The following is a 26386-nucleotide window of genomic DNA, read 5'->3' as shown; positions in this document are numbered from 1 at the left end:
CCACAGGAAAATTTAGAGGAAGCAAGTGGGGTGAGCTGCGGAGCTGCTGAGCTGCTGCAGGGAGCAGGGGGGCCAGTCAGCGCCGGGAGGCCGGCTTTCGCCCCGGAGGCCCCGCCCCCTGCCGGCCCCGCCCCCGGCCTGGCCCCTCCCCTCCCGATCCCGGCCACGCCCACGCCCAGGCCACGCCCCAGTGGGCGGTGCTTCCCGCCCCAGCTCTCCGCTCCCACCCAGGGCTTGGCTCCCCGGGGTTTCGGGGCTGGGACCGCGCTGTGCGCTGGGAGCTCGGGCTCCTTTGGCCGTATCTGTCCAAATTACAAATGCAGAAACCCTCTGTCCCAGCTGGGCTGCAGCCCAGCAGCGGTCCCACAGATAAACCGAGGCTTGTGGGACGTGATTTATGTACAAGGTTATCCTTTGCAACATCGTTTCTAAAAGCCAAGGAGTGAAACAGCCTAAAGCCCCACCAGTAGGGAGCTGATTAAAGACATTGGCACAATCCATATAATGGATATACTGTACTGTGCGGCTGTAGAGAACAGTGAGGAGCCATCTCTAAGCTTTATTAGGTGAGTAAAGCAAGTTTCAAAAGTATATAGTATATACCTCTTTGCATAAAAAGTAAAAGGTCTACATTTGGATTAGCTTCTGGCTACATAAACTGCAGGCACGCCTGGGGGGCTCAGTGGTTGAGCGTCTGCCTTCGGCTCAGGGCGTGATCCTGGGGTCCTGGGATCCAGTCCCACATGGGGCACCCTGCATGGGGCCTGCTTCTCCCTCTGCCTGTGTCTCTGCCTCTCATGGATAAATAAATAAAAAGAAAGAAAAGAAAAGAGAAAGAAAAAGAAGAAAGAAAAGAAAGAAAGAGAAAAGAGAGAAAAGAAAGAAGAAACTGCCCCTAGCCACTGAATAGCTGTTACCTATGGAGATGAGGGTGAAACAGGAGATGGGGGACTTGGGGACAAGAAGGGATGCAGATTTGGTTGTTGCCTTTTTCCCTTGGGACCCAGGGGAACTGACTACTTTTCAGAATTTCAAATGAAATAAAAAGGTAGCATCTTTAAAACAAAGCATGTTTTTAAAGCCGCAGCTTTGGCTTGAGTGTCACATTGAATCTCACTTCAGCCTCGCAGAGCGGTGGGGCCTTGGGCACGTTACTCAACCTCTCTGTTTCAGTTCCTCCATCGATGAAACAGGGGTAATGATAGCTCCCACTTTGGGCTGTTGGGAGGATGACCCGGGATCAACTGTGCCCAGTGCCTGGCGTAAGGAAGGCAAGCCATAAGAGTGAGTTGTTGGTGGTAGTGGGCTTCCTGCAAGTTCAGTAGTCTGGACTAGGACCCAGGTGACAGCATGTGCACCCCAGAGTCGCTGTGAACCCTCTTCCATCAGTCTGGCATCTGTTGCAGGGGCTCCGGCCTGATGGAAGCTGCTCACTAAACACAGTGGAGTCTCTCCCCATGCCCCCCACCCCGCCCCATGCCGGGGCTTGGGGCAGGCAGCAAGGGGAGCCCTGGGAGGCTCGAGGCCTGAGGGCGCATCAGCTGGGAGCTGGGGGGAAGAAGGATGACTTCTAATGCAGGAGCATCAGCCAGATCGCTGGCCCCGTGCACGAGGACACCAATGCCGAGTCCCCCTTGGAGCCAGCTCAAACCTCCTGCACTGCTTGAACCTTTGACTCCACTTCCTGGAAACCCTAAGAGTGAGGAGCCCAGGGTGTAGTCCGCGGCATCGCATCCCACAACTGCCCCCAGCCCTCGCGCTGCACCGGTGACACCAGCAGAGAGGGACACCACCTCCCCAGAACAAACAGCATGCCAGACTCTAGCACTCAGTTCAGAGGCTGTCTCACTTCCGGCCCGGGGAGAGCTTTTTCTAGACGGATCTACTCCCTGTGGCTTTAGGGGCTGGTCTTACTGAGTAAACAACCCCGGTGCCCTGCTTTGTTGAGCCGTGAATGATAACCTTCCTGCTGCCTCCTGGGGAGGACAAGGTGAGGCTGGCGGGTGCTTTGGAGGGAACAGGGACCATTGGTGTGTCTCCCTTTACTCAGTAGAGGCGTTCCTGAAATACGAGTCATCAGGACTTCTGTCAAACTATTGCTCTTTCAATAAGGTGGACAGGGGTGGGTGTGTAAGACACAGCTCCAGACTCAGGTGTGTGGGAATTCAGATTTCCTATAGATGCATTTAATTTCTGTCTAAGCCTAAACCGTGTCAGGCTGACGGAGAAGCTTCAGCTTTGCTTTCTCAGGGCTATCCTGCCTTGCAGAGTCGACGCTGTGGCCTGCTGGCCCTGACCGAAGCAGGTGATGTGTGTGGGTGTCAGGAGCCCCTTGAGTTCTGGAGGTGGGGGCTGCCTGGGACACGACCCTGCGTTCTGGGTTCCCTTTTCCCTCTTGAAGTCTCTCCGATACTCAAGAATCAAACTGGTGTTCCCTTCCTCCATTCTTCCCCTACTCGGTGTAATCTTCACCCTGTTGGCTTCCAGCATGTTCTTGGCACATATCTGGTGCCCTGGCCTCAATTCCCTGAATCCCCTGAGGGCTAGGACAGGGGTTGGCAAATCTGCTGTAAAGTGCCAGATAGTAAATATTTCAAGCTTTGCAGGCTGTATGGTCTCTGCAGGGATGACTCCGCTCTGCCACTGTAGGACAAAAGCGGCCGCCGAGAGGATGTGTACACAGATGGGCATGACTGGCTTTCAATAAAGCTTTATTTACATCAGTACAATAAAGAAATGAGAAATACATGACATGATAAAGGGGATAGCTAGTGCTACTGTAGTCATCATGTTGCAATATATAAACGCGTTAAACCAGCACTTGTGCACCTTCCACCTTTCCGTAATTTAAATTCGATTACTCGGGGGCGCCTGAGTGGCTCAGTGGTTGAGCATCTGCCTTTGGCTCAGATCGTGATCCTGGGGTCCCGGGATCGAGTCCCACATTCGGTTCCCTGCAGGGAGCCTGCTTCTCCCTCTGCCTCTCTCTGTGTGTCTCTCACCAATAAATAAATCTTAAATAAAAATAAATTCAATTAGCGAACACAAAGTACGTCATTAATTTCAGATGTAGAGTTCAATAATTCACCAGTTGCCTATGACACCCAGCCACGTACCTTAAATTTACACAATATTATATGTCACTTCTATCCCCCCAAATGTTTTAAATCTAAAAAAAAATCGTAAAACTTTGTTTTCAAAATGAGCCCAGCCAAAGAAACAATCAACAGACTGGAAGGGCAACCTACAGAGCAGGAGCGATGTCTCCAAACCACATATCTGATAAGGGCTGATATCCAAAATATATAACAAGGGCTCTCTGTAGCTCAATAGCACAACAACAACCTGATGAAAACATGGGCAGAGGACTTGAATAGACATTTCTCCGAAGAAGACGCAACTGGCCCACCGATACATGAAAAAAATGCTCAACATCACCCATCAGCAGGGAAATGCAAATCACTGTGGCTATCACCTCACGCCTCATGAGGATGGTGACTCCAGAAAACCAAAAAACAAGTGCTGGAGAGGATGTGGAGAAATTATAACCTTGTGTGCCGCGGTTGGGGAGGTACAATGGGGCAGCTGCTGTAAAAATGGTAAGGAGTCTCCTCAAAAAATTTGAACTACCAGGGATGGCTGGGTGGCTCATTGGTTGTAAGGATCTGCCTTTGGCTTAGGTCATGATCCCGGGGTCCTGGGATTGAGTCCCGCATCGGGCTCCCCACAGGGAGCCTGCTTCTCCCTCTGCCTATATCTCTGCCTCTCTGTGTGTCTCTCATGAATAAATAACAAAATCTTTAAAAAATTGGAACTACCAGCTGATCCAGCAATGCCACTTCTGCATATACATCCAAAGGGATTGAAACCAGGATGTCAAAGAGATGCCTGCACCCCCGTGTTCATGGCAGTGCTATATTCACAATAGCCAGGATGTGGAAACTCCCTTAGTGACCCATGGACAGATGACAATATGGTGTGGACACACAATGGAGAGCTATTCAGCCTCACAAGAAGAGGGAAATCCTGCCACACACGACGATGTGAACGTACCTGCAGGTCAGCCTGCTACGTAAAATACAGCCAATCACAGAAAGACAAATACTGCATGATTCTACTTCTGGGAGGCATCAACAATAGTCAAACTCAGAAGCAGGGTGGTGGTGGCCAGGGCCACGGGGGGTGGGGAGCTGGCTGTTCAATGGGTGTACAAAGTTTCGGTCACGCTAGATGAGTAGATTCTAGAGATCCTCACAATATCGTGCCTAGAGTTAACAGTAGTGTCTTGTGCACCAAAAAATGTGTTGAGCAGGTAGGTTTCATGGTATATTAAATGTTACCCTATTTTTAAAAATGGGCTGAGGGGAATCCCTGGGTGGCCCAGCGGTTTAGTGCCTGCTTTTGGCCCAGGGTGTGATCCTGGAGTCCCAGGATCGAGTCCCACATCGGGCTCCCTGCAGGGAGCCTCCTTCTCCCTCTGCCTGTGTCTCTGCCCCTCTCTCTCTCATGAATAAATAAATAAATAAAATCTTTAAAAAAAAATGGGCTGAGTTGCGCCCTCCCCCCCCTCCCACAGCTGTAACTGGCCAACCCCTGGCCTAAGCCTTTGGAAGCCAAAGCCTCAGAGGCCCAGAAAGTGTTCCTGTTTTGAAAAGTGGATCAGATACTCATCCTCAAACATCAGCTCGTTCTTGGAGACTTCAGTTGAACATCACCCCCCTAATTTACCTCTGGCGAGGAAGACACATTTTCCTACCCTGATTGGCCCAAAGCTACCTGTGCTTGATGCTGCCATGGTCAGCAGGCTCTTGGCATCTCTTTCTTGAACATCCTGAGATTCTCGTTATGTCCCAAGAACACCAGATGTGTGTGGCAAAGGCCTCTGGCTTGCGGTCCAGTTGGGGTAGAGTCCCAGTCACACCACTTTCTTGCCTTGGGCAAGATCCATCCTCTCTGATCCTTGGTTGCCTCATCTGCAGACTGGGAAAACTCACTGCACCCATGCTCAGGCCGTCCCAAGGCTCACATGACACAGTGTCAGATGCCCGGAGGTGGGTGTTTATTGAGTGGGAACTGACCACCCAGCAGCTCCCTCCAGTGATGCCAGGAAGAGACTTGGACATCTGCTTAGAGAGATAGCTTGAAGGGACAAAGGGCAGGACATGGCAAGGAGAATCACTCAAATCTCCTTACTGCTGTGTTCCCATGAGCTTGCTACGTAACCTCTCGGAGCCTCCGTTTTCTCATCTGGGCAACAGGGATAACAAGCACGACCAGCTTTGTGAGACAGTGGCCCAATGGCTGGTGTACAGTAGGTGCTTAAGAAATGGGGAGCCAGGGGCACCTGTAGCTCATGTCTGCCTTTAGCTCAGGTCATGATCTCAGGGTCCTGGACTGAGCCCCGTGTTGGGCTCCCAGCTCAGTGGGGGAGTCTGCTTCTCCTTCTCTCTCTGCTCCTCCCCCCTGCTCATGTTCTCTCTCTCTCTCTCTCTCAAATAAAAAAAAAATCTAAAAAAAAATGGGTAGCAAAAAAAAAAAAATGGGTAGCTATTTGGTGTTTACTTCTGCTGGATCCCTTCCTCGTTGCCATGTGCTATGTTGACTCACCCAGCTACGCCTGCCAGGTTTTCCTGTAATCACAGTGTCTGGTCGTGGTGGGAACAGGGAGGGTGCTCCATCCCTGGGTCGCTCAACAGCAAAGCCCCTTATTGGGGTTTCAGTCGCCCCGAGCCTGGACACCAGCATCTGCTGGAATGCCTGACATTGCTTGCTCTTCATTGTCTCTGCTTGCATGGTTAACTTCTTATGGCCGATAGTTGAGGCTTTCCACTGTGATAGACACGTGGTCAGCCCTTTAAGAATGTTGTTTGGTTTTTTTAAAAAATGGGTTGGTTTAAAGAAAAATAGAAGCAAAAAAAAAAAAAAAAAAAGAGTATACAGGACTCAAGTTTGGGAAGCCCTGGGATAGGCTAGGAGCCCACCTAGGGAACAGGCAGGGGCAGATTTGGGATGGTGAGCTAGGAACCAGATTCGATGGGGATCCCTGAAGGCCCTCTGGTTACTTAAGATCGGCCTCATTTTTTTATCTGCAAAACGAGGGTTGTGATGATTCTGAAAATTCCTGGAGGCCAAGCATTTGAGGTCCTAGGCATGGGGCCCGGCACGTCATAACACTCAGGTACTAATTTTTAGGATGGAAGGGGCAGCTAAGTGCAGCGTGGCCCCAGGATTGGGTCCTGGAAGAGAAAAAGGACATTAGTGGGAAAATGAGAAATCTGAATACAGTCTGGAGTATAGTTAATGTACTAACATTAGTGTTTTACATTAATGTCTTAGTTTTGACAAAAGTCCCGCAGTTCTGCAAGGCGTTAGGTTTAGGCGAAGTTGGGTGAAGGATGCGCGCGTCGCTGTACTCTCGGCGACGCTTCTGTAAATCCATAATCTTTCCAAAATAGTTTGTTTACAAACATTAACAATGGATGGGGGCAAAATGCTACGCACAGGGAAGGGAGTTGCTGAGTCCAGGGAGTCATGCAAGGTGTCCTGGGGGCGACAGGTAGAGGGGGAATGTTGGCTCTTAGAGAAGTTGGTCCTCATGGAGGGAGGAACTGTTTCTGGGTGAGGAAGCATGGACCCAAACCCTTCCCTACCTCCTGCCCTTTGTACCTGCTGTCCGCCCCACCCCCCTTGCTGGAACATTCTTAACCACCACCCTTTAATTTGGGCCAAAGCAGATATCGCCTCTCAAAGAGCTCTCTCGGGCACTTCCACTGTCACACACTCTCAGGGGCCCCTGTCGTTCCACTTCTTGGCCTGAGCTCACCCTGTAATGCACTAGTTCTTTGTGGGATTCGGGGTGGGCTCAATGAGCACCCAGTCTCCGCAGAGCACCGGCCCCACGCTCGGAGAGCCCCCCCGACCTTGGTTGAATGCCCTGTTGGTGCCAACTTGACATGCTTCATAAGTCTCGAACCCGAGGCCCTGCATTTTCACGAATTATGCAGCCAGCCCTGGAGGGACCCGAGAGCGGAGCACCGCCCCCTGCTAGACGCGGGCACCCACTCCCTGTGGCGGTTGTCACGGAGTGCCACTAGGGAAGGAGTTAAAATAATGTGCATTTTTGTATCTTTTTTTTTTAATGTTTTATTTATCTTTAAAGATGTTATTTATTTATTCATTAGAGACACAGAGAGAGAGAGAGAGAGAGAGAGGCAGAGACACAGGCAGAGGGAGAAGCAGGCTCCATGCAGGGAGCCCGTCGTGGGACTCGATCCCAGGACTCCAGGATCACGCCCTGGGCTGAAGGCAGGCGCCAAACTGCTGAGCCACCCAGGGATCCCACATTTTAGTACCTTGCAGTTCTGGAGGTCTGAAGCCTAACCTGGGGTTAGGGACCCGTTCCTTCCATCGAGGCTCTCAGGGAGAGTCTGTTTGCTGGCCTCTCCCAGGCCCGAAGGCACCTGCACCCCTTGGCTCGTGGCCCCTTCCTCCACGTTTGGGGCCAGCGCTGCAGCATCTTCTCTCCACTCTGCCCTCGGCCTCCGTCCTCACATCTCAGGGCCTCTGGCCCTCCTGCCTCCCACCTGCGAGGACGAGGGGCCAGGTGGGGCCCACCCGGATAATCCACTTGAATCACCCCATCTCCAGATCTCTGACTCAGCCACACCTGCAAAGTCCCCACTAGCATGTGAGGGGACCGCCACCCGGGTGCTGGAGATGAGATGGGGAGGCCGTTATTTGGGCGTCGGCAGCCGTGGTGGCTGGGAGGCCAGGGCCCCCTCGGCAAATCACATGTCCCACCCGAGCTCAGGCAGGGCTGACAGTAGGTGCTCACGACACAACTGAGGGTGGCATGGGCGGGTGGCCGAGGCATTGCGTGTGCCCGGAGCCACCCAGCCGTGGGTTGGGCAGCAGCAGCTGGGAAGCTGGTCCGAGGTGACAGGAGCCCACGGCAGGTGCCCGCTGCCCATCGCCGGCCACCGCGGTGGTCTTGGCCGTTCCACGCTGGCCCGGTGTTCCTAGAGGCCTTGCATGTCCTTGGCTGCCCGCTAAAAGGACATGTGTGGTTCTTTCTTTTCTTCTCCCCGATGCCCTCCCCTCGTCTTCCCAGGGTCACTTCTCTGCTTTCTGGAAGGCAGGTGGTGGTGGCAGGAGCCGCGAGGCCCCCGGGATAGCCAAGCTCCCTGCTCTGAGATGTACTTTGAAGGTATTGTGTCACTGTGGCGGGGACACTGCGACCTGGTGACCCGGAGGTCATGCCCGAAGCCCCAGGCCCTCTCATCAAATGGGCCGTGGGATGGCTTTGGTTTGGGTGACAGTAACTGCCAGCACCGGCCACATGCCAGGCACTGTGCCAAGTCCAGGGACAGTGCAGTGAAAAGGCCGGTGAGTCCCTGCACTCCTGGGGGACACCCGGCAAGGACCACGTCGTGGATTAGAGGGAGAGGCGGAGGACACACGTCCAGTGATTTCGGGGAGAGCAAGATGCCGTGCAAATGCTACAGTGAGGTGATGCAGGAGGGAGCAGCCTGAGGCAGGCTCCCCAGGCCTCTCCGAGCAGGTGCCATTGGGGCCCGGCCCTGGGGGACAGAAGCACCAGCCATGCAGAGCGTCTGGGACCCAGCCGCAAGGCCATGGCAGGGGCCAGGGGTCAAGGTGGGAGCTGAGGCCGCGGCCTGCAGACCCGGGTGGAGCCGGGCTCTGAGAGGCGGGGGCGCGCAGGGGTCTGGGCCAGGAGTGTGGGTGTCCGCGGCCTGGCCAGTGGAGGTGGCCATAGGGACATCTGCTGCGAGGAGCGCCGGTGAGGGCTGTGGGTAATGACTTGGCGAGGTGGGCTTACTCGGGACACGTTCTGGAAGTTGGTCTGCTAGGATTATCACACTGGAGCCCAGTACCCCCCAAACACCACCCTCGGCTCCTCCAGCCAGGCCCCAGTCCCACCTCCAGGCCCGAGGGGTGCCACCCATGAGCCTCCCTCTGTCTGCGTGCTCTGGGAAGCCCTGGCACTGGGGATGTCCGTCATTCATTCCGAAGTAGGGGTGCTGCACAAACCAGGGTGGAGGACTGGGCCCCCCTCCTCCCCCTCTCCACCCACCCCAAATCACATGTCCCTTAAATGGGCACCTAGGGAGACACCGGTAGCCTTGGAGTCCAGTCAAGGCCCTTCCCCCTCACCCTGGGTAGGCCGAGAGCACCAGGGGCATCCTTGCAGCACGGGCCTCCCTCCCTCCAGGGGACACCCCCCAAGCCCTCCCAGCCCCTGGGAAATACCTGGAAACTTCCAGAGCAGTCTCCACTCTATTGGATCTCAGCAGCCCTCAGACTCAGCTGCTCGTGCCCATCACCCCCAAAACAAGCCTCCCAGGGAGGGCGCGGCTCACCCTAGCAGGGTGCTACCAAGCTCTGACCAGGACCTTTGACCTCGCCTCACCCCGGGGAGGCCGTAGATCCGGGGCCTGGATCCATCAGCAGGGGTGAGGCCAAGACCGTGAAATACACTGAGATTCCTCACCAGTGGGAAATAACAGAAACCTGCTTTAAAAAAAAATGAGGTTGATTTCCGTGGTGGCGGCCTGGGAAAATCTGGGTAGAATGAGCTCATTTCCGTAAAAATGAAACAAATAAACCACATATATACAAATGGAGGACTGTAAGGAGAAAGGTTGGGAAGGGCAAAAAAAAAAAAAAATGCCCAAACTAGAGGGTGACAACCCCCTCCAGGACACAGGAGGGTGGCAGGTGGGGGCGGGGGGTGGGATGTGGGGGTTGTGAGGTTCAGTAAAGGGCAGGAAGGATATTGGGCTTTTCGTTTGTTCACCTCCGCTATTTGGCTTGTTTTAAGGAGCACACATCCCTCCTGTAGCTCGGAAGGAAAATCCAATAAAACGTATTTTTAGAAATGTCCTGAGCTAGGCTCTGTGCTGACAGCAGAGGTGATGGCGTTTGCCCTGTGTCCTCGGTGCTTGATGTCCTACCCAGAATTGTAGGATCACTGCGGGGGCGGTGCTTTCATCACCCTGAGTTCTGGGATGAGGGAGAGGAGGGTCAGTGAGGTTGAGTGAGTGACTCGCCCAGGAGACATAGGTGGCAAGAGCTGGTACCTGGGGACAGAGGGGACTTAGGTCACCTTATCCAGTTGTCATGGTGGGGAGAGGGGGAGGGAGCAAAAGTCTGGGATGGAGGACCAGCCCGGGCTGTACAGGGGCGGGCAGGAGCACCTGTGTCTGCACTCCCTGCTAAGTAGCCAGGCTGCCCCACACGCAGGGGAGAGAAGGATGGGGAGCTGAGGCCTCCCCAGCTCGAACTCCGCAGCAGGCGCATTCATGAGGCCAGGGGGAGAGAAGCCACGATGCACAACACCCTCCTATGCTCCCTCTTGCTCCAAGGAGGAGCCTTCAGAAGCCAGTGTGGGCCTGGGGGGCAGGGCGTCCCTCCCACCATGCCCCCGCCCAGCCACAGGGTCCCCAGTCCACCTGCCAACAGGTGGGCGGCCCCAGGCAGGGCAACGAGGTGAGCTCGGCACTGGTGACAGTGGGCTGCTTCAGCTTCTCTCCAGAGCCTCAGCAAATGGTTCTGGACATTCATGGCTCTTAGGGCCACATGTCAGAACGGGGCCACCAGGCTCCCCTCCGCGTGCGGCACATTAGAACTTGGCTAATGTCGAGAACGGTTGGAGGGGCACCGGGGTGGCAACGTTGGCTGAGTGTCCAACTCTTGATTCTGGCTCAGGTCTTGATCTTGGGGTCATGAGATTGAGCCCGCAATGGGCTCCATGCTCAGTGTGGAGTCTGCATGGACTTCTCCCTCTCCCTCTCCACCTGCTCCCCGCCCTTGTATGCACGCGCTCTCTCTGTCACTGAGATAAAATAAACAAATCTTTAAAACATAGTAATGAAGCGGCACCTGGGTGGCTCAGTGGTTGAGCATCTGCCTTCAGCTCAGGGCATGACTCCAGGGTCCTGGGATCGAGTCCCGCATCAGGCTCCCCACATGGAGCCTGCCTCTCCCGCTGCCTGTGTCTCTGCCTCTCTGTGTGTGTCTCATGAATAAATAAATAAAATCTTTTAAAAAAAATAGTAATGGGGATCCCTGGGTGGCGCAGTGGTTTGGTGCCTGCCTTTGGCCCAGGGCGCAATCCTGGAGACCCAGGATCGAATCCCAGGTCGGGCTCCTGGTGCATGGAGCCTGCTTCTCCCTCTGCCTGTGTCTCTGCCTCTCTCTCTCTCTCTGTGTGTGACTATCATAAATAAATAAAAATTAAAAAAATAGTAATGAAAAGGAATGATTGGAAATATCTAGCTGTGGCTAGAAATCATGTAGGGAAATGAGGTGACAACCAGCCCTCAGCCAGTGATTGGAGAGGTCTGGTGTATAAATACCCCAGCTCCCTCACCTCTCGGTGGATCTGTTCTGAGGTGTATGTGCAACACCGTCTCTCCAGATTCATCAGTGGGATTGAGCTCTGGTTGCTCACAGAGGTAATTCGCTTTGGGACATGTCCCTACTGGCTCCCTTTCTTGTCTCACCTTACCTCCTCCCACGGCTTCTCTTTAACCTACTGTCCACACAGCAGAGGTATTTATTAAACTCTAAATACAATCGTGTTCTTCTGCTCAAAACTTCATACTGCTTTCCCAGCACACCTGGAGAAGATTTCGTTTGTTTCCTCTAACCTCTTGCTCTAGACTGAACATGTTCCCTGAAAGTTCCTATGCGGAGTCCTAAGCCCCAGGGTGATAGTGTTGGGAGGTGTGGGGTCTTTGGGCAGTACTGGGCACAAGGGTGGAGCTCTCAGGAATGGGGTTAGTGCCCCGATAAAAGAGGCCCCAGAGACTTCCCTCACTCCTTTACCATGTGAGGACGCAGTGGGAAGCCAGCTGTCTCTGAACCAGGAAGCTGGCCCTCACCAGTGCCTTGATGTTGGACTTCCCAGCCTCCAGAATTGTGAGGAATAGATAAAGTTGCTTATAAGCCTCCCAGTCTGTGATATCTGGGTGATAGCAGCCCAAGAGCACCAAGCCAGTGTCCAGGGCTGCGTGATCCAGTCTGGCCTGTCCTCTGTCTATGTCTCCATCAATCCTCCTCACCCTGCTCTGTCCATACTCAAAGTCTCAGGCTCTGCTCTACCGCAGGCCCTTTGCTCATACACTTCCTTTGAGCTGGACTCTTTTTCTTTTCACTCAGCTTAAGCATGCCTTCTTGGAGGAATCTTTCCTGATCACTCATCTAAAGTTGGCCCACCCCAAGGTCTTCTGTCCTCAGCGCGTCGGGGTCCCTTACACCACATTCTTCACAATTCATAATTGCTTTTGCTTGTCTTCTTCCCTAAATCTTAAGCTTCCCGAGATCAGAGTCCTGTGTATTGCTGGCCACCACATACCCAACACCTAGAATAGTGACAGTCACGTGGTAGGTGTGCAGCACTTGGTTGCTGTGTGAGTGAAGCACACAGTTGGTGTCCCAGGGACCCATGTGAGACACATGTCCCTTTGCGTGGATGACCCAGAAGGGTCTTTATTAGAGTGCCCATTCCCCAGAGCTCCCCATATTCCCTGTTCTGAAAAGCCCAGATTCTAGAATTGGGGTGAATCCTATCTTGGCTTCTTATATAACATGTCTCAGTGAGCCTTACTGAGTGATGACCCCCAAACATAGCCGCTTAAAGCAGCAATTGATTATTTTTATGATGCTGTGGGTTAGTGGGGGTAGGCCCGTGCTGGTTATGCTTAGGTTCACTCAGCTAGAGCGTCAGCTGGGCTGGAAGTCCAGTGGCCTCCATTACATGTGTGGCAGCTGGTGTTGGCTGTCGGCCTTGGTGGCCTCCAGTCTTCCTTTCATATTCCTGGAGGTTGGACCAGCTTCCCTGTGTGGGGGCTTCAGGTCAGCATCCTAGTCAGCAAAGATGGAAGCTGCCAAGTGTCTTGAGGTTTGGGCTTGGGCCTCATATAGTGCTACTGCTGGCACATCCTATTAGTCAGAGTAAGTCACGAGGCCAGCCTAGACTTAGGGGGATAGAGAAATAGACTCCACCTCTTGGCAGAGGAACAACAGGGAATTTCTGACCATTTTTAATCTTATGTGGTAGGCCTATGTGAAGCCTTGGGCCAGAAACCAAACCTCTCTCGCTTTTCCACCCACTGTGAAATGGGTCTATTGGCATCTATTGTATAGAATTGTTTGTGGGGATTAAACAGATGGTACATGCAAAGTGCTTAGCACAGGGCATATCTTTTAAAAGGAACTGTTATTATTATTGCTATTAGTAACATCATTTCAGTAAATAGAGTGGGAGCCTAGCAAATGATGGGTGGATGGACAGCTAGATGGATGGATAGGTAGGTGGATGGATGGGCAAGTGGAAGGTAAGTGGGTGGATGGGTAAGTAGGTGGGTGGGTGGTTAGGTGGGTGGATGGATGGATAGTTGGGTGGATGGGTATATAGGTGGGTGGATGGATGGGTAGGTGGGTGGTTAGATGGGTGGATGAGTGTATAGGTGGGTAGATGGATGGTTAGGTGAGTGGGTGGATAAGTGGGTGGATAGATGGTTAGATGGGTAGGTGGATGGTTAGGTGGGTCAGTGGATGGATGAACAGACAAATGGCTTTTGGCATTCAAACGGCATCTAGTCCCAATGACCCATCTGGGGATACGTCATTTCATTTCATAGAGTTTAGAATGGACAGCAGCTCTTTGCTGGGGAGTTCAAACAGTGCGATTTCTAAGGAGACCCGACCTCTTGCTCAGTTTATTTTTTCGTCATCTGTATTTGGGAAAGGGGGAGGTCAGGCAGTTCTGCCGCAGGCTTTGTGCGCAGATTATACACAGCTCGCTTTCTCTCTCTCTCACTTGCGATCTCTCTCCTGCCTGTGCACACACACACACCCCACCTCCACAGCCTCAGCCTCGGTTAAATGTAACCAAACACTAGCAATTGTGACAAACACAGCCAAGCTTCCCCCTGGAAAGCTAGGCAGCAAACCACATGTGGCTGGAGCCCAAGGGAGTTTGTTGACACACATTTCTCTGGGTGCCGGCTGGGGTGCAGCCCAGGTGGGCCGCTGTGAGGGACTCCCCAGAGCAGAGTGCACCTTCTAGGTCCTGTGTCAGGGACTCAGCATACCTCCCCTGCACCCCCCCCAACCCCCAGAGTGGGAGATTGGCCCCCAGGGCTGCATGACAGGATCTTCTCGGAAGGGATGGCCCTCCAGGAGCGTTTTGGCTCTGAGGCTGCCCAGGTGAATTGTGAGGGGGTGGGGAATGTCTCCACCTGCTAGTGACATTTTTCCTGCACCAGCCTGACACTGGATATGGGAGAGAGGCCGGGAGGGAGGGAGCGGGAAGGGGCGTTAGGTTCCTAGGGCTGCCACAACCAAGTACCACAAGCGAGGTGGTAGGAAACAACAGAGGTTCACCCTCTCACGGTTCCAGAAGTCCTAAATCAAGGTGTCAGCAGGGCCATGTTCCCTCCAAGGCCCCAGGGAAGAATCCTTCCTGGCCTCTTCCCAGCTTCTGGTGGCTTCCCATAATCCTTGGTGCTCCTTGGCTTATAGCTGAGCCCCTTCACTTTTTGCCTGTGTCATCATGTGGCCCTCTCCCCGTGTGTGTCTCTGTGTCCTCTCCTCTTACAGGGACACCGGTCATTGGACTTAGGGCCCATCCCAACCTCATATGACCTCATCTTATCTTGATTACATCTTCAAAGACCCTATTTTCAAATAAGGTCACATTCTGAGGTTCTGGGTGGATGTGAATTTTGTGTGTGTGGGTGGCACCATTCAACTCTGTATGGGAAGTAAGGGAGGCAGACAGGTAGAGATGGGGTAGTCAAGGTGGCAGGTATCAAAGATCCTGTATATAAACCAGAAGACCATGAGCAGACTGCCTCAGGCAAGGCCGGCCCCAGTTTCTGGAGGGGGCTCCCACTGGTCCTTCTCTCCAGCCAGGCCCATCTCCATGGGGCAAGGAGCTATGGAGCCAGGGGGTTGTGCCCACCTGGTGTCCACACAGTCCCCACATCTGCATCATGTTCTGAGGACCCAGGACTCCAGAATTCCTGCCCCAGCAGCACTGAGCCATTTCCAAAGCCTGCCCAGGTGTCTTCCCTTGGTGCGCCCTGCTGAGGCTTCCTAGTGTGTGCCCCTAACCTACAGGGAGCTCAGGGGCAGCCATTTGTGGGTGTACTTGGTTGGGGTGTCTATTCAGGTACAGGCTCTTAGGGTGCAGAATGCAGAAGGGTGGAGAGAGCAATGGGAGGGTCTGCAGAACTCCAAGGAATCCAGGAGAGTTCTGAATTCAGTCCTCACCTTCTGGGTCCTAGTGAGGGTGTGTCTGTCAAAGAGGGAGGATAACACATATTTTGTTTATATGATTTCTTAGCTTGACTTTCAACTTTTTAAAAATGTATTTATTTTTAAATATTTTATTTATTTATTCATGAGACACACACAGAGAGAGGCAGAGAACAGACAGCGGGAGAAGCAGGCTCCCTGTGGGGAGCATGATGTGGACTTGACCCCCGGACCCTGGGATCACGCCCTGAGCTGAAGGCAGGTGCTCAATCACTTAGCCACCCAGGTGTCACTGACTTATAACTTTTAAATCTGTTCATATATAGTACCTGAGCCTTCACTTTTATTCTTGCCCTGGGCCCTGCACATGTTATACAGGCTACAAGTTGAGATGAGGAGTCTGGAAGGCACAGAGTCCAAGTAACATCCTTGTTCCCATCATTCTCTAAATCATGCCGTGTGTGTGTGTGTGTGTGTGTGTGTGTGTGTGTGTGTATAACTCGATTTTGTCGGTCTCTCTCACTAGCATATATGCTTCATGAGGATAGGGACCTCTTTCTTCCCATCTGTAAAATGGAATTAAGAGTAGCTACTGCTTTCCAAGGCTGCTGGAGGGGTGAGCATGTTGGGCATGAAGCAGAGTGAAGGCCCGGCCTGTGGCAAGTGCTCTGTGAGGCTCATTCAGGTGGCCGATGGGTCATCTCTGGAGCCCCAGAACAGTGAACAGTGTCTGGGAAATGCTAGCAACTAGTGGTGGGATGAAGGACAGAATGGCCAAGATGCAAGGAGCTGTGTCCTGCCCACCTCTTGGGCTTGAAGACTTTGTGCCCGAAGCTCAGGTGGGACCAAGGGGTTGCATGATTTTCAAAGCATCCCCAGAGGCAAATGCATGCCATCAGCTCATCAGACCTGGTGTCCCCCAGCAAGGCAATATGACCAGATGGTCATTTTGAGACAATTCCTCTCGATGCAAAGGGGAGCCATATTGTGGAGGAGAGAGGCAAGGGTGGGCACAGGAGAACCAGGTGGGAGGCAATTCTTGCAGCAAAGGTTTCCAGAAATGAGTGCTTGGACAAGGCGGAGAGGTGGACAGGGAAAGAAGTCAATGCTTCCAGGCCTGTGGGGGAGGTGGACGGGCAGGACTTAGTGAGGATCGGGTGTGGCAGGGAGGGGTCAGGGATGACACTCAGTTTCCATTTAGCACCACCATTCTGAAGGGGGTGCTATTCCGGAGATGGGGACCTCATATGCAAATCAGATTTGCCAGAGGTCCTCGAATTCAGTTTGGACAAAAGGAGCCATCAAGACATCCAGGAATCAGCCCAGGTTTGAATCCTGGAATACACAACCGGCAATATCATCTGTGCAAGACTCGCTCACCACTCCGGGCCTTAATTTTCTCATCTGCAAAATAGGATACATCACCAGATGATCGTGAGGACCCTAGGTGGTGGGAATACATGCGTATTGCCCATTGTAGACCTGGGAACCATGAGGAGAAAGTGTGTGTCTGTATTAACTCTGTCAGAAGCAACAGATACGGAAGGCAAATTGGCTTCGACAGGGAGAGAAGGGGTTTCATAACAGCTTCAGGCACCTTCTCCATGCGTTCACATTGGTCCCCAGCCCAGCAAATCCAGGGACAGGCCTGGGTCACATGGCTTCCTTTCTAGTATGCCCCCCCCCCACCGCTTTAGTAAAAGGTGGAAGCAGTCTAAGCAAACCCAGAGAAGTCCATAATATTTTCTGGGTGTCTATTGGGAGTTTGGGGATGGGGAGGGGATGTGTACGTGAAGTTTCTGGCACAACCGTCCAGACCTAGAGCCAACCAAAATGTCCCTCAATGGTCGAATGGATAAAGAAGACATGGGATATACATACAATGGAGTATCATCCAGCCTTAGAGAAATTAAGGAAACAGGTGAACGCAGGGATGACCTCGGAGGACATTACGCTGTATGAAATAAGCCATTTGCAGAAGCACAAGTACTAGACGATTCCACTTAGATGAGGACTCTAAAATAGTCGTGCTTATAGAGCCAGAGAGCAGAATGAGGATTTCCAGGGATCCAGAGAGGATGTGAATGGGGAGATACTGGTCAAGGGACCCAAAGCTTCCGTTATGCAAGGTGAATGCGTCCTGGAGATCTGTGTACAGAGCAGTGTGTTTAGTGCCCAGTACTGTGTACCTACAAATGCAGCAAGAGAATGGATCTTCTGGTAAAGGTCCTTATGCCCAGAAAAACTAAATAAAGAAGGAAGGAGAATATTTTTGGAGGTGATGGATATGTTTAAGGTACCCCCCTCCAAACCCTATATTTAGGGTAAAGACATACAGCTTTGTGGATGTCAGTCTGTGCCTCCATAAAGTGGGCTTAAAAAGAACATTCCTGGCACACAGACGGGACCCCATTCCGGGGGGCGGCTTGCATCAGGGTTCCCACGAGAGGGCCCTTCACCACGTGTGTGTTCCCAGGTCCTTCACAGGTGCGGGCTCCCCACTGGACCACGTGCGCTTGTCCCCATCCTGGGGTCAGTCCCCGGGGACGGGGGGGCTTGGGGCATCCCCCAGCCTGTGGCAGGGCATCACGCAGTCATCTGTGGTCCCCCACGGATGAGCCCCAGGCCTCTTTGTCGCTGACCTTGACCTGGCAACCCCCGGGGACACCCCCCTGCTCCCCCACCCCACCCCGGGGTGTGTGTGTGTAGGGGGGGAACTCCGGGGCCTCCGGCATCCCCCACCCTCACCCCCACCCCTGGAAAGCCTGAGCTCCGGAGAGAGACAGACGCAGACAGGCAGACAGGATGGAGAGAACAGGTTTTGCAGAGCTCGACAGAAACCTTTGCGGTTCCTAGCGTCAGCGAGCAGATTCCAAAACCCCGGGGCGAGCTGCGCTCTGGAGGCCGCGGCCCGGGGCAGGCCTGTGATTGGCTCGGCCGCGGGGCCTCCCCGCCAATCAGCGCGCGCGCTGCGGGGCCTGGCACCTCGGAGCTTAGCAACGGGGAAATCTGGAGGAACTCTGGAACTGATTTAGGGGAAGGGGAAGGGGAAGGGAGAGGACGGGAAGGGCTGCAGGCAAATCACCAGGCGGTGGGCTTCCTCGTTACCTTGGGACCAAGGCCTGAACGTTTGCAGCATGAACCACCGGCCAGCTGTCTGGTCTCAAACGCTGGGGCTGATGTTTCCTTTACACACACACACACACACACACACACACACACACACACACACATTCCCCCCCCCCCCCCCTGAGCTAGTGCTGAGGTCAGGATGGGTACAGAGCCAAGAAAGGATGAGCAGAACAGGTACCATAATTGGCTCCCCCCACCCGATCCTGGCTGCCCTAGGTCCTTGCAGTGGCCTCTAGGCCAATCTAGAGCAACATCTGTCATGTGACATCACGGATGCCAGCCTGCCTGGAATGGGAACTGGAGGTCAGAGTGGCTGGCAGTGGTTTCTGTGATCTCAGATGGAGGCCCCGGTCCCAAGTCCCAGGTGATGGTGGCGTGGGCTGGGCCACTCGATGAGAGTTTATTCAATGCCGGTCGTGTGTCACCCCCATGACAGGGGCCGTAAGACAGAAGTGAACAGTCACTTAACAGTCCCTGCTCCTGTGGGCAGACAGCCTAGCCAGGGGTGCGGGGGACCAAACGGTACTTATCGGTTAACTGTACAAATAGCCACCCGGATTATGATGGGGCCGATTCTGTGCAAGAAAGGGTGGGTGCTAGGAAAAGGGTGTGTGGGTCGGGGAGGGTCCACTTAGTAGGGCCCTGGCTATCCTGGTCCCGCTTGGAATATTGTAGTGGTCGGGGGGGGTCCAGAGGGAGGTGGCTCAGCCAGGGAAACCGAGCAAGGGGGCCTCTGGGCCTGCAAACTTTAGAGTCTGTCCTAAAGCAATTGGGAAAATGAGATCCCATTTAGGTTTATAAACTGGGACCTGGGATAATTAGATTTATGGCTCAGAAAGGAGGCTCCAGCTGTTGGGGGAGAACAGGTCTGAGCAGGCAAGGAAGGATGGGGGCTGATGGAGCACTGGGGAGGCTGCTGAGATGGCACAGGGGTGGTACCTCCAGGGGATCATGAGCATGAAGCCCCAGTGCTTCCCTGGGGCCTCGTTGATGGTTGTCCTCAGCCAGCTCCAACCCAGGGTCTCGTGTCCTGGGAAAGATCCACGTAGACGCCTTGTTGTGCCCTAGCGTGACCGACTCATTCTGGTTGGCCCAGGACCTGCCTGATTTCAGCCTCTAAAGTCCACAGTACCAGGAAATCCCGGGACGGTTGGTCACCTGGCTCTGGGACAGGACTAAGTGGAGGCAAAAGAGTCAGCTTCCCTCACCATGTGACACTTCTCTGCATCTTCTCCCCAAGCAGCTTGGACAGAGGCTTAGCAGCTAATTTGCTGTGTGGCCTGGAACAAGTCTCTTGGTCTCTCTGGGCCGCTCTTTTCTCATTTGCAAAAATGGAATTTGACCTGAAGAGCCTGCTGGTCCCCTGGCAGCCCTGATTTCTGGGCTCCGCGGCTGCATTTCCAAGCTTAATCAATGCAGAGGACTGAGCGGACAGGCCAGGGCCATATCCCCACGGGGCAGCCTCAGACAAGGCATCTGGCCTCTCTGTGCCTCGCTTCTTCTTCCATAAAATGAGAATAATAGTACTTACCTCATGGAAGTGTCAGCACCAAGTTAAGTGAAACTATTCTGTGTTTGGCACAGCTGGATGCTCTGGTTAACAAAAAGCAAGCCTGGGAGTTAAGATTTTCCTAAGGAGTGACCACCAGTTTTCAAAACAATGAGGCTGGGATTAAGCACGCTTAAATTTCAAGTTTCACAACGCGTACTTTATATTCACAGCACTTACACTGTTAAGGCTGCTTTGTACCTCTGAGTGTCTCGTTCTGTGAGGGGGAGATGAGGCCCTTTGTGCCACTGTCCCCCCATAATAGAAATCGATTGAGTTAGTCGAGGTCACATTGTGCCCATTGTACAGGTAAGAAGATTGAGGCTCGGGGAGGTCAAAGATCCTGCCATTAAGCGGTAAAGTCAGAATTTACAGCTGGATCTGATTCAGGGTCCTGTTCTGTCTGCGAATTGACCTCTACTTCCTCAGGGGGTGTGTGGGTGGGGGCAGGAGGGACAGGAAGGGGTGCAAGCAGGCAGGTGTGGGGAGGGGGCTCCCTGTGAAGATCTGAGTAGGGATTCTCTGAGTGGAGCAGTTACAGTGCCCTGGCCTGACACCGACAGCCTGGCCTGATCCTTCTGGGGACAGGAGCCTGGTGGAGGCTGTTTCTTTGCATCGCTGGTTGCCATGGAGATGGATGTGTGTGTGTTTGTGTGTGTGTGTGTATATGTGTGTGCACGCATTGAGATGCACCTCAAGTTGGTGCCCCAGGCTTGCCCCAGAGGTGCCAGCAGTGGGTGGGCAGACCAAGCCCATACGCTTGAGAGAAGGGGAGGAAAAGGCTGGCGTTCTTATTTTTATTATGAAAAACTTGGAGCAGGTACAAGAGTAGAGGATACGGTACAATGAACCTCAGCTCCCCGTCACCCACCTTCAAACAGTCCCCAACTCTTGGCTAATCCTGTTCTGCCTCTACCCCCTCATCCCACATACTTGGAAGCACATTCCAGACATCAACCATTTCTTCTGCAAATATTTTAGAATATGACTCAAAAAAAAAAAAAGGATTTTTTTTAAACCACCATCACCCCTCCTAGAGCTAACAGTAGTGCTTTAATATCAGCAAACATCCAGTGTTCCAATTCCTCTGGTTTTCTCAAAAATGTTTTCTTTACAGCTGGTCGAAATCAGGACCCATATAAGGTTCAACACATCGCGATTGGTCGATATGTCTCTCATGTCTCTCTTAATCTGTATGGACTGTCTTCCTCCTTTTTTCTTCGCCTGCCATTTATTGGTCGGAAAAACTGGGTCGGTTGTTCTGTGGCACGTCCTACAGACTTGAGTTTTGCTTACTGCGTCCCCATATTGCTGTTATATGTGATCCTCCCCCAGCTATACTTCTTAGAAGTCAGTAGTTAGATCCAGAAGCTCACTTAGATTCCTGTTTGGGTTTTTCTGTGTGTGTGGTGTATGACTTTATAGTGGCTGTTTAGTATTTCCGTTTAAAGGCACATAATGTCTGGCTGTCCCTCTTTGTGACATTAGCAGCCACTGATGATGACTGTTCAGATCATCCGCTGGAGGTTGCAAAACGGTGGCATACTAATCTGTCCTCTGGCTTTGTTTGCGAGCTGGACTACTTCCATAAAGGGAGACCTGCCCTTACCAACTCTTTGGTTACTGCAAGGAATAGTTCATATCAGAAAGAATAAAGGCTTGGTTCTGTCCCTTTACTTGACAGTTGTCAAAATAATGAGTCGGTTCCTCAGCATCCTCCAAAGATGACAAATGAGTTTATGTTTTTCAATTTTTCTTTCCTTTTTAAAAAATTGATTCATTTGAGAGAGAGAGAGAGCATGAGCAGGGGGGTAGGGGCAGAGGGAGAGAGAGAAGCATGCTCCCTGCCAAGCAGGGCGCCTGACGTGGGGCTCGATCGCAGGACCCCGGGATCATGACCTGAGCTGAAGGCGGATGCTTAACCAACTGAACCACCCAGGCATCCGTTTTTGTATTTTTTTTTTTAAGTTTCTTGGTAACCTCTCAAATCTGGATGTATGTGACACCTTTTAATCCTTTGCAGTTATTGTTCTTATTGATACTCAAATTGTCTCATCTTTGGCCTTTCACACTGTCCCTTGCATCCTTTCTGGCATGACCCTAGAAGTCTTGGCAGCTCCACGTGACCTGGGTGACCAGGAGTTCCATGCTCACCTTGCACATTTCCCCCCTCACACCTGGAATCAGCCGTATCTCCACAGAGCCCTGGTTTCTGGTTAAAAGTGGTGCTTAGGGACCATAATGTGGGGGCCGGCAGTGCTTACCTAGCTACAGAACTGGTCGTTATTTCTCACCTTTTCAGGGGATGTGGCCGGAAACACAGTTTTATTTCATCGGACAAAATATAGCATGAGTTCACCCTGATACTTTCCAATCCTGCCTGCACACTTGAGTCACATGGGGACTTATAAAGGACACCTGGGTGGCTCAGTGGTTGAGCGCGTGCTGTTGGCTCAGGGTGTGATCTCAGGGTCCTGGGATCGAGTCCCACACCAGGCTCCCCACAGGAGGGACATTTATTCATGTCTCTCATGGATGAATAAATTTTAAAAACCTTTAAAAAAACAAAAACACCTCCAAATCACAATTAAATCAGAATCCCTGCAGCCAGGACCTTGACATCAGTATTGGTTTTGTTTTGTTTTGTTTTTTAAGCAGTTGGGGTTATTTTGATGTGCAGCCCAGGGTTTGGAATCACTGCTCTAGTCCCTGCTTCTGAGCCAAACGAAGAGAAGAAAGAAGCCAGGGGTGATAATAGAATGGTGCTGTCTTCGAAGAAGCTTGGGTTTGAATTTGGGCACTCCCAGTTTCTGCCTCTGAAATCACTGGAAGAGCACCAATCTCTCGGCCTTTCTGCACTAATCGAAATGGTCTACGTCAATGGTGTCCAATAGGTAGCCACAGCCCCACTGAACTAGTTGCTGGTGCAACCCAGGCAGTGAATTTTCAGATTTCTTTTTTTTTTTTTTAATTTTCAGATTTCTTAACTCTTAACTAATTTACACAAAAGTAGCCACACATGACTAGCAGCTACGGTCTTGGACAGCGCCACTCTGGAAAATGGCTTCACATCTATGAGCTTCACATCCGTAAAACAGGTACTAATAAGACTCTCTTCATTGGGTTATTGTCAGGATTAGAGATAATGTATATCAAGCGCATGGCACACACAAGACAGTCAATAAAATGCTCCTTCCTTTTCCTATTAACATCAGCCTGTCACTCTTGGGGGAAAAAAAAAAAAAAGAAGAAGAAGAAAGAAAAGAAACCCAAAAACTTGCCCAGAAATTGAGTGCTCAGAAGCACCCCACCACAGAGATTAAAAATGTGAAGCCGTTCCAGAGAAACTCTTGGAAAATATTCCTTAATTGTAAGAAGTTCAAATGCAGCAGGAGGTTATCAGTTGCAAGGGCTGTATTTTGTTACAGATCTAGCCGCAGCTCAATAAATTAAGCAATCACTCAAAATAACATGTTGCTTTAATCCCCTCTTGGAACAAGTTCAAGTCGTTTGGTTTTATATTAGCACAGCCCTTGAAAGGAGACTCACGTTGGTCTCATTTCGTTTTCCTCAATCCATCAGGCCCTCTCCGGATGGATCTCGGCGGGGCTAGCAGGAGGGAGGATTCCGAGCCAAGAACTCCTTTTATCAAACCCGGAGCGTTTTCCATCCTCTGGCCTTTATGTGTTCCACGGCTCATTCGCGAAAATTACTGGCAGGTTTATCTGCAACTAGCACAGAAAGAGACACCTCTCAGCAGCCGGTTCTGGACGTGAAAAGCAAACTTGCAGCGGCTTTTCCATTCTCCTCTTCTCCCTAGTGGTTTATAATCTCACAGTAGAATTTCATTTCCCCCAGAAACTTGGCACCGGAGGTGTCAGCCGGGGAACATATTTGTTTGTGTAAATTAAAAGAAGAATATGTTTTGACCATATTTAAGTTCTAACCGCACCAAAGAAATAAATACTGACTTGCACAACGCTTCTCGCTGCATGGTTCTGGCTCACCTCCCCAGACTCTGCCTTTGTTTATAAAACCCAAAGCCGATGAGAACTCTGAATGGCTTATCGCCTCAGGAAGGTACAGGGACAATCTCAGGGGCCGTGTCCACCCCCACCCGGGGCCCATCTGGCAGGTCTGCTTACCTCGTCTGGGACTTGCTTCCCCTGACACATTGTGTCCTTGCTGGGGCGGGCGAGGGCATGGAAACAGGCTCCCCCACCCAGGCCCTCTGGACGGGCACTGGGCAGTCGCTGCAGAAATTTAAAAATGCACATATCGGGATCCCTGGGTGGCTCAGCGGTTTAGCACCTGCCTTTGGCCCAGGGCGCGATCCTGGAGTCCCAGGATCAAGTCCCACGTCGGGCTCCCGGCATGGAGCCTGCTTGCTTCTCCCTCTGCCTCTGTCTCTGCCTCTCTCTCTCTCTCTCTCTCTCTCTCATGAATAAATAAAATCTAAAAAAAAAAAAATCTCATTTAAAAAAATAAAAATAAAAATAATAAAATAAAAAATAAATAAATAAAAAAAATAAAAATGCACATATCGGGATCCCTGGGTGGCGCAGCGGTTTGGTGCCTGCCTTTGGCCCAGGGCGCGATCCTGGAGACCCGGAATCGAATCCCACATCGGGCTCCCAGTGCATGGAGCCTGCTTCTCCCTCTGCCTGTGTCTCTGCCTCTCTCTCTCTCTCTGTGACTATCATAAATAAATAAAAATAAAAAAATGCACATATCGTCTAGACTGAGACGGTCCACTTCTAGGAACCGTCTATGAGTGTACGTACTTGGACACCTGCCAGAGCGAGTATATGTTGTAATGGCAAAACGCTGGCATTCACCAAAATGCTGGCCGGGAGGGGACAGGTTAAGTATGGTGCAATGCTAGAAGTCCTTAGAAAGAATGAGGTGGGTCCGAAGACTGTCACATCTTCAGGATATACTGGAACGCCCCCGGCTTTCTTAACTATCATGAGCAAAAAAGGTGAATGCCCTTGAACACGCTTCCAAAATATATGCAGATTATGCACCCTGCCTACAGCGGGTACTGTTTAGAAAGTGAATTTTTTTTTAAGTGAAAATAAAGAAAAATCGCAAACGGGTGCTCCTTTATTTCCCGCGTTATTCTCTTCTGTGCTATTTTTCTTACTATGAGCATGGTATGATTGGGGGGGGTAATTAAACAACATAAAATCGGGGTTTTAAAATGATTTCCAGGGGATCCCTGGGTGGCTCAGCGGTTTGGCGCCTGCCTTTGGCCCAGGGCACGATCCTGGAGTCCCGGGATCGGGCTCCCTGCATGGAGCCTGCTTCTCCCTCTGCCTGTGTCTCTGCCTCTCTCTCTCTCTCTGTGTCTCAATAAATAAATAAAATCTTAAAAAAATAAAAAATAATGATTTCCGTACTCAGGAGCCATATAAAACAGTCATACTCTTTTCCTTACTTATCTGTCAGGCCAATGGAGTGATGGTGGGGATCTTTGCTTTTCTGGTTCCTTTTTCTCTTTCTTTCTGTTTTCCCCATTTAGGGAATGGGGGGATGGGTAGAGGGAAAGGGAGAAGCTCAAATAGACTCCATGCTCAGTGTGGAGCCCAACACAGGGCTTGACCCCATGACCTGAGCTGAAATCTAGAGTCGTTTGCTTAACCGACCGAGCCACCCACACGCCCCAGCTTTTCTGGTTTCTTTAGGCAAATAACCTGGAGTGGTCGCAGAGAAACACCAGAGATGCCCACTTCCCGGTCCCCGGAACCTGTGAATATGACCTTATATGGCAAAAGACTTCAAGCATCTTGAGATGAGTTTGTCCTGGATTATCCAGATGAGCATTGCGTGCATCCTCGTAGGAGAGAAGCAGAGCCAGACCTAGAGTAAGATGCACGGAGAGACTGGAGCGCATTGGGCACAAGTCAGGGACACGGGAGCCACCAGAAGCTGGGAGAGGCAAGGTACAGATCTTCCCCTGAAGCACCTTGGGGAGTGTGGCTTCACCAGGTTATGGACTTCTAGCCTCTAGGACTATGAAATTTCTGTTGTTTCTGTAATTTTAAGGCCTCTTGGTTTGTGTCAATTTGTTATGGGAGCCCTAAGGAGCTAACACATCACCTGACCTTTGCAACGATCATAAAATGCATGAAGCACACAGGTACTGTAAGAGACCCGTTCGGGTGTCCTGTGTGCTTTGGACGTGTGTGCTCAGGTATTTCTTGAGCATCTAGCTGGTGTCAGGCGGCGGTCCAGGGCCTGAGGAGCTAGCAGAGGACCAAAGAGAAATGCCTGACCACCTGTGGGAGAGGAGAGAATAAGTAAGATCACAGGAACGGAGGGGAGGACCCATGGGGGTGGGAGGGGCCAAAGAGAACTGAAGACATGGAAGGGAGACACGGGAGTCAATGAGGGGCTGGGAGAACCGGGAAGGGA

At 51.9% G+C, this 26386-nt stretch overlaps 1 long non-coding RNA gene across 1 annotated transcript; it reads left to right on the top strand.

The window, feature by feature from the left end:
* Positions 1-248: 248 nt before the first annotated feature.
* LOC144319024 (uncharacterized) lies at positions 249-24387 on the top strand. The gene is made up of 3 exons (XR_013384952.1): positions 249-566; positions 22948-23067; positions 23552-24387. It is a non-coding gene; the product is annotated as an uncharacterized LOC144319024 (long non-coding RNA).
* Positions 24388-26386: the final 1999 nt, after the last annotated feature.

This window comes from Canis aureus, chromosome 8, assembly GCF_053574225.1.
Source record: "Canis aureus isolate CA01 chromosome 8, VMU_Caureus_v.1.0, whole genome shotgun sequence".
Classification (NCBI taxonomy): domain Eukaryota; kingdom Metazoa; phylum Chordata; class Mammalia; order Carnivora; family Canidae; genus Canis; species Canis aureus.
Note: the sequence above shows the minus strand (reverse complement) of the source record. Positions and strands in the feature narration are given on the sequence as shown.